This window comes from Carettochelys insculpta, chromosome 27, assembly GCF_033958435.1.
Source record: "Carettochelys insculpta isolate YL-2023 chromosome 27, ASM3395843v1, whole genome shotgun sequence".
NCBI lineage: Eukaryota > Metazoa > Chordata > Testudines > Carettochelyidae > Carettochelys > Carettochelys insculpta.
In genome coordinates, this window is record NC_134163.1 from 16,103,233 (window position 1) to 16,116,077 (window position 12,845).

The following is a 12,845-nucleotide window of genomic DNA, read 5'->3' on the forward strand; positions in this document are numbered from 1 at the left end:
CTTGGTACTCAGTAACCTCCACCGCCACTGGTGGGGCCCCACTGCTCCTTTCACAGGGAGAGAAGGAGGCACAGTGACGCAAGGGGGACGGAGCAGCGCTGGGACAGACAAGCAGATATTCTGACACACCCAAGCACCAACCCACAGCTCCATCCACTCCACCAGGCTGCCTCCCAAAGGCCCACAAAAAGGCCACAGGGAGATGCAGGCACAGCGGGACAAGTGGGGGAGGCAGGGAGGAATCAGGGAAGTGATGGGGCTCGGAGGAGGGTTCTGAGGGAGTTGGCATATGTCACTGACGAGCCCTTGGCCGTTATCTTTGAAAAGTCGTGGAGATCGGGAGAGATCCCGGATGACTGGAAAAAGGGAAATGTAGTGCTCATCTTTAAAAAAGGGAAGATGAATGAGCCAGGGAACTATAGGCCGGTCAGTCTTACATCAGTCCCTGGAAAAATCATGGAGGGACTCCTCAAGGAAGTCATTTTGAGGCACTTGGAGGAGGGGAGAGTGATCAGGAATAGTCAGCATGGATTCCTGAAGGGCAAGTCAAGTCTGACCAATCTGATTAGTTTCTACAATGAGATAACTGGCTCTGTGGATAGGGGAAAATCAATGGATGCGATTTATCTGGACTTTAGCAAAGCTTTTGATACGGTCTCCCACAATATTCTTGTCGGCAAGTTAAAGGAACGTGGATTGGATAAATGGACGGTAAGATGGATAGAAAGCTGGCTAGAAGGCCAGGCCCAGAGGGTAGTGATCAACGGCTCGATGTTGGGATGGCGGTCGGTTTCTAGTGGAGTGCCCCAAGGTTCGGTTCTGGGTCCTGTTCTGTTCAACTTATTTATCAATGACCTGGATGAGGGGTTGGATTGCACCCTCAGCAAGTTTGCGGATGACACTAAGCTAGGGGGAGAGGTAGATACACTGGAGGGTAGGGACAGGGTCCAGAGTGACTTAGACAAATTGAAGACTGGGCTGCAAGAAATCTGATGAGGTCCAATAAGGACAAGTGCAGAGTCCTGCACTTGGGCCAGAAGAATCCCAAGCATTGTTACAGGCTGGGGTCCAACTGGCTCGGTAGTAGTTTTGCAGAAAAGGAGCTGGGAGTTGTAGTGGACGAGAAGCTGGACATGAGTCAACAGTGTGCCGTTGTAGCCAAGAAAGCTAATGGCATATTAGGTTGCATAAAGAGGAGCATTGCCAGTAGATCCAGAGAAGTGATTGTTCCTCTTTATGCGGCTTTGGTGAGGCTGCATCTGGAGTACTGTGTCCAGTTCTGGGCCCCCAATTATAGGAAGGACGTGGATACACTGGAGAGGGCCCAGCGGAGGGCAACCAAAATAATTAGGAAGCTGGAGCGTATGACCTATCAAGAAAGGTTGAGGGAATTGGGACTGTTTAGTCTGCAGAAGAGAAGACTGAGGGGGGACTTGATAAGAACCTTCGACTTACTGAAGGGAGGCTGCAAAGAGGCTGGAGAGAGGCTGTTCACGGTGGTCACGAATGGCAGAACACAGAACAATGGTCTCAAGTTGTGGTTGGGAAGGTCCAGGTTGAACATTAGGAAAAAGCTTTCTCACTAGGAGGGTGGTGAAGCATTGGAATGGTCCACCCAGGGAAGTAGTGGAGTCTCCATCCCTGGAGGTGTTAAAGTCTCACCTCGACAAAGCCCTGGCTGGGCTGATTTGATGGGTTTTGTCCTGCCTAGGGCAGGGGGCTGGACTCGATGGCTTTTTTAGGTCTCTTTCAGCTCTATTGTTCTATGATTCTATGATTCTAGGAGCTTTACATTTTTGCAAAAGTTGGAGCTAGCTCATTAAAAATAAGTGAAAGTGTTTGAGACACACCTACTCCAATGATCCCTTCCCCAGCAACCTCGTCCCCTCTCTGGCTCCTCTCCAGCCCCAACAACTTCTGGGATGCCCTCTAGCCTGTTTGCTATTGATCAGGTGCAGTCTGATTGGCTTAGAGAACCAGGCTGTTGTGTGCATAGGCCAATCAGGGAGCATAAGAGGCCTACATTTCCACAGCATTTTTATCCCTCAGATGGTCCTGGCTGGGCAGCCCTCCTCCTGCATCCAGACAGGCCATCCCAGGGCTAGCATGGAGCCATCCAGAGGGCTGCATGGCTGATGCCTGAGCTCCTTGCTGCCACTGGAGGCCCTGTGTCATGGCCAGCGGTGGGTGGCTGGAGACAGCCCCTGTGAAGGGCGTGAACGAACAAGCAGCTGAGCCCTGAGCCCTTTGGCGGGGAAGGCGGCAGGGATTAGAGATTAAACCCTTGTTATTGGGATGGCCATGACATTGCTGAGTCTGGGATTGGAGCCAAGGGGAACACACCACAGCCTCAGCAGAGAGAAGTGTGCAGATAGCTGAGAGTCACTATATACCACAGATGGAACAGCTCCTGTCCTGGTGCCTGTGAAGTGAGCAGCCCCTCCCAGCAGCTGCAGCCCTGCACAGTGCATCTCCCCCAAGCCCCAGCCCTGCATGGCACCTGCCCGCACATGCCCTGGAGGCCCTGCATGGCACAGCCCCCACCCTGCCCGGGCACATGCACCATGCACACAAGCAAGGAGCCAGTTTTGCAGAGGTGTTTTAGGACTTTGAGCAGCAAATGTGCTGACGAAGAACTTGCCTCTGGGGGAGGGGGCTGTTGTACACCCCCACGCTCCCCATGCACCCCTTCCCCCCGCAGGCGGGTTGCGAACGCTCCACTTGGTGCACTTTCTCCCGAGATGCTGTTTTCCAGTGCAGAAAGACAAACACGGGGCAGACAGTGGCACACACCTGGCCTGGGAGCTGCCAGATTAAATAACAGTAATGCCATGCCCTTGTGCAACAACCCAGAGAGCTTCACTGACATTCAGCAATCACATCACACGCACCCCAGGCAGCACAGAACTGTACAGATAGACAGACTACCAGCCCAGCCCAGCCCAGCCCAGCCCCCTCTGCTGAGGCAGACCCAGAGACACCTCCATCAGCCCTGACAGGGGTTTGTCATTACAAGCTCCTTTTGAAGATGGGGAAACTGAGGCACAAAGCAGTGATGTGACTTGTCCCAGGCCACACAGCAAACCAAAGCTGGCCACAGAGTGAAAACTGCTCAGTAGGTTGGATTCCTGGGTTGTGGAGACACTCCAGCATTCATTGAGTGAAAGTGCTAAAAATAACGTTGCTACAGAAAGTGGTGGCAAGGGCTAACTCCCCATAGTACATCCACATGGGGCCCGCCGGTGGGCTGGTACCTGGGGCGGCTAACCCCTCCCACCTCTCACCACTGCCCATCCCACGTTGCTGTTTGTAGCTGCCGAGTGTGGCATGTCTGCAGCTTGTAACCCCCAGCTCCTATCTCCTGCTGCAACTGCAGCCACCAGGCACCGTCATGGGGTGCTTTAAAGACAATGAAGGGGCAGCCCCTGCCCCCAAAGAACATCCAAGCAAATTGTAACAGGAGCCCCCGCACCCCACAACTAACCCGGGCACTAGGTCTGACCAGCACGAATCACCCTGGCCCTGTGCCCAGTGCATGCAGAACCCAGCCTTCCCCCGGCTCCCTGAACACCTACCCCACTGCACAGCCAGCGAGCCCTGGTAGCAGGGCCTGGCGCAGGCAGTGTGCATGTAATAGACACAAGGCAAGCAGTGACTCCCCTGCTGGTCTCCGAGTGGGAAGCATTAGCAGGAAAGCGGTAGGGACAGGAGGGCACCAACCTGCCAGACTGGGGGGTGCACAGTGGGCAGCTGGCTCTGGCTGGAGCAGCCAGCACATAATTGCTCCATACTGCAGCTGAAGTCACTGGAGCTCTGCACTCCCTGAACCCTGTCCAAGCCATGGACCCTGACACTGCTGCAGCTAAGGGCAGGGCTGTCCTCTGCTTCCCCCCCACTGCCAGGCCAGGTTCTACCTCCCAGCACAAGGCTCTGAATTCAGAGTACAACGGCCTCTCCGTCCTGGGACAAAGCGCTGAGCATCTGCCAGTGCTGCTACCTCATTGCCCCTTTGCAGCATGTGCAGAATCCTGCTGCAGCAAAGCCCAGGCAGCCGGCCCGGGCGGAGGTGAGCAGATGGACTGAGGGCCACCCCCATGCCACACACCAGTCTAGATCACTGTGTACAAACAGCACAGCCCTGGGAGCAAAACAACCCAGACAGGGCCCATGGGGACAAACTGTCTAGGGCCAGGCTTCGGCAGGGCAGGGCCCGGCCCCACGCAGGAAGCTGCTTCAGGACTTCTCTCTGCACCCGCTCATCAAGAGAGGCTAAGACAGGCTCTGTCCTCGCCCCATCTCTCGACCACTCACACAGCTGACTAGGCAGGACCTCCACGGGCAGAATAAACGGTGGTATGTGCACCCAGGACGCGCACCAACACCAGAGATACGGGCGCTGGCTGCAGGCGCTCTGCTAACCAGCCGGGCACCGCCTCTCTCTCTCCTGGGCAACCGCCCCGGCGCTCAGTTTACAAGGAACGCTGGCGCCAGGCAGCCTCTCAGCCCCCTCCTCCAACCCATACACGGGGTGCCAGGCAGCTCCCCATCACCCCCCCACTGCACAGCCCCCCAGCTCCCCCCTTGCCCCCCCACTGTGCAGCCTCCCAGCTCCCCCCACTAAACAGCCCCCAGCTCCCCCTCCCCCCAACACTGTGCAGCCCCCAGTTCCCCCTGCCCCCACACTGCACAGCCCCCCAGCTCCCCTCTCACCCCCACACTGAACCCCCCAGCTCCCCCCTCGGCCCCCCCCCACACCGAGCAGCCCCCCAGGTTCCCCCTCGCCCCCCGGCACAGCCCCCCGCAAACCCGCCGTGCACAGCCCCAGCCACAGCCCCCCGCACACCGCCCCAGACAGCTCCCAGCACACCCAAAGGGCACGGGCACAGCCCCCCGCACACCTGCCCACCCTACACGCACCCAGCCCCCTCGTCACACCCCCACCCGCCCCTCACACACGCACACACACACACACACACCCCGCTCGCTCGCTCTCTCTCTCACACTCTCACACACACACACACACCCCGTGCCCGGCCCGAACCGGCGCCGCGGGAGGCCCCGTTCGCTGCAGGCTCAGGAGCTGGGCCCGGGGCAGCACCAACGGGTCCCCCCCCGCTCACCTGCAGCCCGCGCCGCCGCAGCAGGCTGGGTTCGTCCATGCTGCGCTGCCGGCCCCCGCTGCGCGCAACCTGCGCCGCCGCGCTCGCCTGCGGGTCCCCGCCCTGCCCGGCGCCGCGCTGGGGGTGGGCGCTGCGCGGGGCCCTGACTCCCCGCCCCGCTGGGCCTCTGCACACCCCCGTGTGACTCCCGGGGGCTGCACCCGGCCGGGCCTGGCTCCCGCTGGCCAATGGGCGTAGGAGCTGGAATTCCGGGTGCGGGGGTCCGGCAGCACCCTCTGCCTCGAAGGGGTTTCCATGGGCTCCGGGGTGCACAGTCGGGTCCTGGGCTCTCAGCCCTGCCTCTGGGCACAGTATGGGAGCCCCCGCCCGAGAGGCCGGCGCTGGGGCTGAGCTGTAAGGGAAACAGGGTGGCACTGGGCTGCCTCCCTTCAAGCAGGGCAGACACCCCACAGAGCCGCCCAAGACAGGCCCAGGCACCAGCCCGAGTTCAGCGCTTGGGCCTGGGCCTCAGCTGACCGGAGGAGCCCATTCCTCCAGGCTCACAGGGCTGCAGGCAGGCAAGGTAGGGCTGACTCATTAACGTTTAGCTGGCCGGTGTGGAGTTTGTCTACCTTGACCCACACTCAGCACCGTGCATTGGGCTACCTTGGGGTACCTGTCCTTTGTCCTCTGTGCCTTGCTGCAGGGGGAGCAGAACCAGTGAGCGAAGGCAGGCCCACGCACTGCTCCTGGCACTTTTGGGAAGGGGAGGTTTGGGACGGGCCTTAGCTCCTGGGGGAGTTCACGCCCATCAGGGCCAAACCTCACAAAAGCTCCATTTCCTGCCCATTATTACATAGAGCTCCTGGTACCAAAGAAACAGCCTTGTCAGCTGGGACCGGCCCACTGGAGCCGTGGACTTGTTTGGATAACACTGGGCTCAGCTGTCATAACCTCGATTCAAGCTGGGGCAGGGAGCAGAAAACAGGTCAGGTGTGCTCATGTGGCCCCTGGCTGCTGCGGAGATGGGTTACAGCATTCTACACCAGCTGGAGTTCCCCACGCCCTGGCTCCTTCCTGCTCAGGTGTGTTGCATGGCAGTCGTCCAGCTGAGATGCGATGGGCATGTGAGGACACCCTGCAGAGTGGGTTTCCCTAGCAGTTCCTGCCCTGTGTGTTGCTGCAGGGAATGTGTCTGGCCAAGGAGAGAAGTAATCCGAACGTGCTGCCTCGTACAGGGCATCCACGCAATCACCCACCGACAGCCAAGTGCGTGGATCCCAAAGCTGCACAACCCATCCAGTGCCCATAGGCGCCACGTAATGTGTAATGAAAAACAGTGGGACTCAAGCAACTTCTTACGTTCATAACAGGTAACAAGCCTCAGGGTGCTGGGACTAGGAACTGCCACACCCAGCCCTGGTCCAAGTTAAGTACTGCCGTGCAGGAACCACTTAGCAGAATTCATGAGCCTAGACAAGAGGAGGCGGTCCAGCCAGACCAACAGCTTGATGCAGTACAGCCGGGATCCAGTCTCTAAAACCAGGACTGCTGTCTGGTGTGGGGAAAGCAAACAGTGACGTGTGTCCCGGGGACCAGGGGTCAGCCAATGAAATTAACAGCAATGGGTGCAAAGCAAACCAAGGATGGTATTTCTTCATCCAAGTCCCGGTCACTCTGTGGACATGTTGCCAGGGGATGCTGAGAAGGCCAATATCATAACCATGTTTAAAAATTAATTCAATGACCTCCGGGAGGAGGTCTATGGATGGCTCTTAGGTGAGATGGGCAGGCCCCCGAGTGCATGCTCTACAGCTACGTCTACACTAGAAGCATCTGTCTACAGAAGTTACTGTCAGACGAGATGTTCCTAGAAAACTCCTGTGGACAGATCGCATCTACACACAAAAGCAGATCAATCTTTTGATCCGCTCGCTCAACAAAAGGGCCCCCAGAGTGTCTACACAGCTTGTTTGGGGACAGTTTCTGCGCAGCCCCCAGCTCTGCCCTCACCCCACAGACATACTGCACGTTTTGTGTGTAGCCGCTCTGTGAGTTTTGTCTACAAAACGCTGTAGTGCAGATGTAGCCTGGGTGTCTCATCACCTCCCATTGCCAGAGGCTGGGACTGGACAGCAAGGGAGGGGGGGTCGCTGGATAACTGTCCTGTTCGGTTCCTTCCCTCCAAAGCCTGTGGCACCGACCACTCTGGGAAGACATTAAACAGAGCTGGATTGCCCCACGGCCCCACCCACACCGTCATTCCATTGCCGGGGGCTGCTGTGTTATAACTGTGCGTGGGCAGGCGTGCAGGAGCAGCTCTGAACTTCCTGGCTGCGTGGTCGGAAATGAACCTTGTCCTGGGACTTGCCGATGGCTGCTGAGGCCTTTCCCGCCCTGCTGCCTCCTGTCACACACACGGTGACTTGGCCCCCTCCTGCCCCACGCGTCTGTCTCCTCATGCGTGAAGGAACAGGCAGCGACTGGGGAGTCCCTTCCAGGGACCCTGTAAATGTGACCCAGGCTGGAAGTGGTGGCCTGGCCTGCACGACCATGGAGGCTCCCTGCACAGTGGCCCAGAGCTGGGGCTGAGAGGGGAGATAGGTGGATCCTCTGTCTGCAGGGAGTGCTGTCCTCTGTCATGAGCCCGTGGCTTCAAACGGACAAATAAACTGGAGGTGGGGGTCAGGAGGGGCCCAGATTAGGGAGAGGAAGGGGAGCCGGTGGAGGGCCCTGACTGAGTCTGCTGGGCCCGGCCCCACGGGGCTCCCAGAGTGATGGAGGAGCGATCATTTTAACCTGCAAAGCCCCACTACCTCCTGCAGGGCAGGGCAGGGCAGGGCTCTCTCCTCTGCCCCGCACTCCCTCGCAGGCCAAGCCTGGCTGACAAGGGAGCTTTTGCCTGGACAATGCGGGCTCTGTGCCACCCCAGTCTGTTTGCCTTAAGTCATCTGCTCGGTCCCCTCCGCCAGGCTCCCAGTGGCACAGGAGGCGGGTGAGTAATGCTTGGCCTTCAGAGGCAGCCTTGTGCCCGGCTCCTGGGCAGGGGCGCTCACTGGGGCTTTTGTTCCGCGTGGTGGCCAGTTGGGATGGGGGGCACTCATTGCTTCCCCAGGGAACAAACCCACGTGCCCCCTCCCTAGCACACAGCTGCTTAGCTCTGGGAGAACGGAGCCTGATCAGCCCACAAGGGAGGCTGCCTCTCCCGCCCCCTGGCCAGCCTCGCCTCAGCCCCCTGCTGCCCACCCTGGAGCTGGGCCGGCGGTGCCCTGAGCCTGGCCCAGACTTGGACACATGGGGCTTTGTTCAGGGGTCACTTTGGAACGCCAAGCAGCCCCCGGAGCCTGGGCAGTGCATGAGGCCAGCTCCTAGGTGCGGCTCCGCACCGGGCCCCAGCAATGGCTGTGCCACGCATTCAAGGTTGCTGCTCAGCTGTGAGGCAGAGTAACTGACCCTGGCCCAGGCCTGCTTCCTCCTCATGCTGTTGTGCGGTCCCTGTGCTCTGCAGGCGGCTGTGTTCACTGGGGCTAACAGAACAGGATGGAAAAGGGGGTGGAGCGCCCCTCCAACCTCCCACGAGCCCGGCCTGTGTTCTTAATGGCTCCCGCCATCATTACTGGCCCACACCGTAGGCAGCAGCAGCCGCTCACTATTGCATCCCTCTACTCTCAGCACAGCTCGGCAGGAGGGCGATGGGCCACCAGGCACCGGAGTCTGTCTGAATGCTCCCACCCTGGGCAGCTGCAGCTGCCGGCCTGAGAGCAGGACACGCAGCCACGCCCAAGGCTGTAACAGGCGAGCGCCGGGTTGATGACAACCCTGGGTGCACAGGCTTGCACCCTTCCAGTGCAGCTCCTCGGTGCCGACTTGGATCCACAGCGAAAAGCCCAATGTGGCCAAGAGGCCACTCCCTGTTCTGAGGTGGGGGACAGGGCAGGCTCCCTGCTCCTCCACACCTGCCAGCAGGGTATTAACCAACAGCTCTTCCTGCTTCCCTCCGCCAGCATGGCCCCTCTGCCCTCCAGACCAGCCCCGGGCTCTCAGCAGCTGTGCTCATCTCCCCATCCTCCAGCTCAGGGCCCCTGGAAGGGCTCACTGCTGAGAGATCCTCGCACAGATGGACCCTCCTCTTCTGCAGCTCCATAGCTCTCAGAGCAGGCCAGGCCATGGGTTGCATGAGCCTGGGGCTGTGGAGTAGATGCTCATTTTTCTTGGCTTCAGCAAAAGCAGGCCCCCAAGGGAGTGGGATTGCAGGACGGTAACCCCCGGAGACTCCACTTTGCATCCAGCTCCTGAGAAAACCTCTCTCCCCTTGGCCTCCTGGCAGCGCAGTTCCTCCACTGCTTCAGGTCAGTCACTAGTAGTGGTACTTCCTCACAGCCGATGCCAAGTACCAGAGGGGCAGCCCCGTTAGCCTGTATATGCAAAAACAATGAGAAGTCCTGCAGCACCTTACAGACTCACAGATTTTTGGAGTAGATGCTGTTGTGGGCAAAATGCAAAGTTTATGCTCCAAAAATATTGGTTAGCTGAGCCCAGCATCTTCAACATCCGCAGGCTCTGACCTCTGCTCGTTCTTCCCTCCCACTCCTCACTTTCTCCACCCTCCCTCGGGTCCCCAGCTGAAGGCTTGCTTAGCCTGTCTCCCAGCTGCCGTGTGGGGTATGTGTCCCCACTGCCTGGACCGACTTTCTTTTCTGATATTTCTACCATGTTCAGCTCAGGTAGCAGCTTTACGCTTCCCTTTGTTTTGTCTTTCCAGGACACATGGGGGAGTGGTGGCCACCCTGGGCCCCAGGTGGCCTGCAAGCTAAATCGTGGTTCCCTGTGTGCCCACAAAACTTTTTGGAGTTTTGTTGCCCGCACAGGGCTGCCAGATTCTGCAGCTTTGCCTCCACCTAGTGTTTTACCAGCGTGACCCACCCGTACAGCCAGGCAAGTGCTGATTGCACCCAGAACGCAACATTGGCTGTAGCGGGAGAGCGTGGCTCTTGCAGTTGAAGAGTTGCCACGGCTCCCCCTGCAAAGTCTCACTACACACCTGCAGTTAGCGAAACTGCCCTATCCTGGGAGACAGTCCCGGTTATGACAAGCTCGCGGCCCACTCAGATAAAGGAGGGCTACGTCTGCGGCCCACTCACTAGCCTAGGTTTCCCACCACTGTTGTTGTATCTTCCTCAGCCATCAATGATGGGCCACCTCCTGTCTGCCCTTGCTGGCTGCTGCCCTCGCCCAGGTCTCTGCTCCACACGGTACGTGCTCCATGCAGGCACACGGCATCCTGTGACCAGTCGCTGGGGCGGGTACTTCTGCTCGTCCAGGTGGCGTTCAGCCTTTCAAAAGTGGAGTTTGCTTTCTGGGGTGGGACAGGGCTGCAGGTCTGACCTTCAGCAAGGTGCTGCTAGCTAGGGCACAGTGGAGCGAGGAGAGGAAGTGAATTCTCTGTCGCTCAGAGAACGCAGCTCCAGCATGGTGTTTTCTGCAGACGTTTCCTCTTGGCCTAGTTCTCCTTCACCATTCTCAGGCAGTTACAAGGTACGTGGCTACCTGACTTGCAACCCTGTAGGGCTCCATAAGGGGCAGCTGCTTCAGGAAGATGCTGTGCATGGTTGCCATCCCCCGAGCTAGACTCATTCAGCCTCCCGCCCATGACTGCACCAACCAGACAAGGGAACCGCAGCCTTTGCAGAAGCGTCAGTAGCTCCAGAACTCACCACGCCCCGGCTGGTGGAGAGACAACACGGCCGTCTCAGGGTACTTGCCCTCTTGCTGGGCTTGCTGCCAGTCAATGGTGCCCAGCCTTTGCAGAGCCTGTGCTGGCTGGGTCAGTCAGGGCAGGTCTCCTTGCATCATCCGGTGCCTGTAGCGTGCGGTGCGGCTCCTCTGAGGCAGGGCTGGGAGTGCTCGGTGCTGCCAGGTGAGTACGGGCAAGCAGCAATGCTGCACCAGGTCCCAGCACGAGGGCTCCAGCCCAGGAAAATGAGGAAAAGGGAGCCCAGCTATTGTACTCTGGTTATTGTACAGCGTCTGCCACAGCAGCAGCAGAGCAGCACCCAGGGTTGTCTACAGCCAGTTGTCAAACCTGAGCACTCATTCTGGTTAGCCACAGCCCCACTCCCCTGAGGCAGGTGCCTGGAAACTAACCGATCCATCTGGGGAGACTGGCAGAATGTCACCGGTGGGGCCGGGAGCAGCAGCCCCTGTCCTGTGCCATGCCCTGCCTATGAGGGCTCCCAGCTCACTCTCTGCTTCGACAGGGGCCGTGCTGCTTCCTGCTGCCACTGTGGCCTGGTCTTGTCCCCAGCAAGTTTGTTAGCTGCCCTGTTGTGTCTCACCCCATCTCCGTCTGGCTGGAACAGCATCAGTGTGTGACTTGAGCCAGGATGCCTGGGGCCACGGCATCTCTGACAGTGCCAGGGTCTCTGTCAGGAGCATACGTGATGGGCAGTCAGGCCTGGCGCACGCTGCTCGGGGCTGCAGACTGAAGGGGTTAGAGCTTCTCCACCTGCCCCCCAGCTGCCTGAGCAGGCTCAGAGAGCAACTGAGGCACCAATCACTGCTGAGAAGGGCCATGGCAAGTCTCAGGCTCAGCTTCCTTCCTTCCCTGTGGGCTCGGGATCCTTGGCAAAGGGAGACATTTGCACTGATGATTGCATGGCCCTGACCTTCATTAATTTGTAGTCAGCCCTGAGAAGGGAGGCACCGGGTTTCCCTATGGCGTACCCCTGCCCCAGCACCAGGGGGTGGGAACCACCACAGCTCAGTCAGAGACACCCTGATCAGTGTGAGCTTGGAACCACTCCAGCATCCGCTCACCCAAATGCTGAGGTGCTGGCACTGCCTGGGACAGGCCCTCTCTGCTGTGGCAGTTTGCTACACGAGCGACTCCTTCAGCCAGCAGCAGGGGCCTGCGCATGTTGTGCAGCAGATCCTGGGGCTGATCCCTGCTGATGGTTGCCCAGACCAGCGTCACCACAGGGTTGCTAGAATAGCCAAGACAGCCAGACGTATTACAATCCCAGTTATTTCAACAACAGGCTGCAGGGGCGGAAGGATCCCGCCAGAATCCAATCAGTCAAAGGGGAAATTAGGACCTAAGGGAAAGATTTCGTCAGAGGTGGAATCGCAGTTCCATGTTCTCCTCCCATGAAAGCCCTGCTTGCAAGAGATGAGTTTTTCTCTGAAGTAACCCTACCTTGGAAATCCTGCAGAAGTCAGGGATAGAGAGTCCCACCTGGAGCCGAAGAAGTAGGAAAACCTCATCAGGAAAGCGTCACGCTCCCACATCCCCCAGACACACATGCACACAGCAGGAGTGGCCCTGAAAATATGTTAAAATACACGACTGGGTGTGCCAGGTACATTCTCCTCCCAGTTAACACCAGGGGAATGTGCAGTAACTAAACTGAGGGCCAGGGCCTGACTCCAGAGCTGCCTGTAACAGGGCCTGAAGGACTCCTGCTTCAGGTCTGCGTGATGGGAGGACTTCTGGCCTGGGGCACCTCAGGACACAGGGCTTCTGCCCGCTTTGCTCCTCCCTCTCCTGCTGTGTGGTGACCTTGTGGCTTTGGTGACGCTGCCCTCAAGTGACAGAGTGGAGCAGAGCACATATCAAAGTGGGATACTTGCTTTGTTTCTCTTTCACTCTGGGCAGGAGCGAGGCGAGTAATGACACCTCAGGCTCTGCTGCAACCACCGAGCACCTTTATTACGTGCAGGAAAGTTTCTGTCACCATCGAGAGAGCC

General features: G+C 58.7%; 1 protein-coding gene across 1 annotated transcript in view; it reads right to left on the minus strand.

The window, feature by feature from the left end:
* The window catches only part of MAST3 (microtubule associated serine/threonine kinase 3), a 117,528-nt gene that overhangs the window by 59,502 nt on the left and 45,181 nt on the right, over positions 1–12,845 (minus strand). The gene's annotated exons all lie outside the window — the stretch shown is intronic.